The sequence below is a fragment of the Trachymyrmex cornetzi genome, unplaced genomic scaffold (genome assembly GCF_001594075.2).
Source record: "Trachymyrmex cornetzi isolate Tcor2-1 unplaced genomic scaffold, Tcor1.1 scaffold759, whole genome shotgun sequence".
NCBI classification, from domain to species: domain Eukaryota; kingdom Metazoa; phylum Arthropoda; class Insecta; order Hymenoptera; family Formicidae; genus Trachymyrmex; species Trachymyrmex cornetzi.
This window is the reverse complement of record NW_017300091.1, coordinates 152,170-153,724: the sequence shown is the minus strand read 5'-3', so window position 1 is coordinate 153,724 and position 1,555 is coordinate 152,170. Positions and strand designations below refer to the sequence as shown.

The 1,555-nt window shown below is 36.5% G+C and overlaps 1 protein-coding gene across 3 annotated transcripts in view; it reads left to right on the top strand.

The window, feature by feature from the left end:
- The first annotated feature begins 235 nt into the window (after positions 1–235).
- The window catches only part of LOC108768191 (putative nuclease HARBI1), a 3,156-nt gene continuing 1,836 nt past the window's right edge, over positions 236–1,555 (top strand). The window contains exon 1 of one of the 3 annotated variants that reach the window (XM_018518537.1): positions 236–337. The gene's annotated coding sequence lies outside the window, so the exon portion shown is untranslated. Of the gene's footprint in view, positions 338–364; positions 537–790; positions 858–1,555 lie in introns of those variants that run through there. The other 2 variants (XM_018518536.1, XM_018518534.1) reach the window with 2 other exon arrangements.

Here is a 1,555-nt window from a genome sequence, read left to right as displayed (position 1 = left end):
AGCGAATACGGCACAACAAAAAAACAATAAGTCAATTAAAATAATTAATACCATCGCGACCCTAAACTCACTAGTATATTCAATTTAATTTATATGTACGTGACTGTCTGGTTTTCGGAACGAGAGTGGTTTTACGAACGGATGAAATAAAATTGTTTTAAAAACACTCCCGGCCGCGATGACTTTACGAACTTAACTATCAGTTGAACTTAGACATTTTTCGCGATCGCGGTGACAGTCACGCACATTCACTCCTAACCTCATTTCGCGGCGTGTATAAACTATTAACAGAAATCGCTTCTCGGCAAAATCGCGAACACTCACACTCGGAATAAAAGTTAATAAATATGTAAATAGCTAACATCTCTGAGCTACACTCGGGAGCACCCAAGCTCCCGAATGCCGTTCAGAAACCAATTGAGAGTACCTCAGCGTTACCTAGGAGGTCCGTTCAGAAACGTGTCGGGTGTTCCCGATCGGGAGACTTGCACCCTGGGGCTCTATTCTGGGCTGCGTTCAGAAACTTCACCTTGCAGGTGATTGCGAGGAGTCTGTATGAGTGAAATGGTAGGGATAAGGTACCCTCTCTGATGTGTACATTTCTGAACGACCTAGCCAGAGGAAAATGGCGGAGCGTAAAAAACAAGCACTTGATATATATACTAGCTAGTGAACTTTCTATTATATTATCTTAATTTCAGCGAAACATATAAATATATACATATGACTAATTTAATTAATCATTTTGATATATATTGTACGGGAGTAGTACATCATTCTTTATGCATTGCCGAAATTAAGATAATTTAATAGACACTTACTAGTTAATACGCGTATCAAATGTTCCCGTAAACAAGGTCAGTAACCTCTAATATTAAATGTTTTGTGCAAATAAATGCAATCAAGTTAGACATTATATTCATTTAATTATAATTACGTTTAAAGATAAATATTTTGCAAACAAATTGATTTATCAAAGAACACTATACAGTTATTACACTTTAACGGACTTCATACGCAACATGACGAAAAAACCTTTATTGTACTTTATCGTAAATTATAATCGATCAAAGTAAAATATATTTTACTTACTTCCAGGATTCCACAATATAATTTGATTTTCATTATTAAATTGCATTAATAAATTCTTATTTGTAATCTAAAGCCCGTATTCAGAACGCGTTTTTATCGATAAAAGCGCACTTTTATCTTTGAAATTCTATAATATGCGTGACGTAAAGTATAGTATGTTAGCGTGCTAACATCGTTATAAGCGCGTTCTGAATACGGGCCTAAAAGTATAATCCAATCAGCGCTACGAATCACAAAACGGTTGTAAAACTACTGAGTCTGCTGAACGCAGCCCATGTTTCACTTCCCGCGCTTTGTGTGCCTACTCGATCGAGAGACTTTCCACCTAACAAAAGAGCAGGGGCTCTATTCTTGAAAAGAAACGTACACGAAAGTCTAGGGAAATACTATAGTATACGTAACGTATATTGTAACATTTCCCTAGACTTTCGTATACGTTTCGTTTCAAGAATAGAGCCCCAGG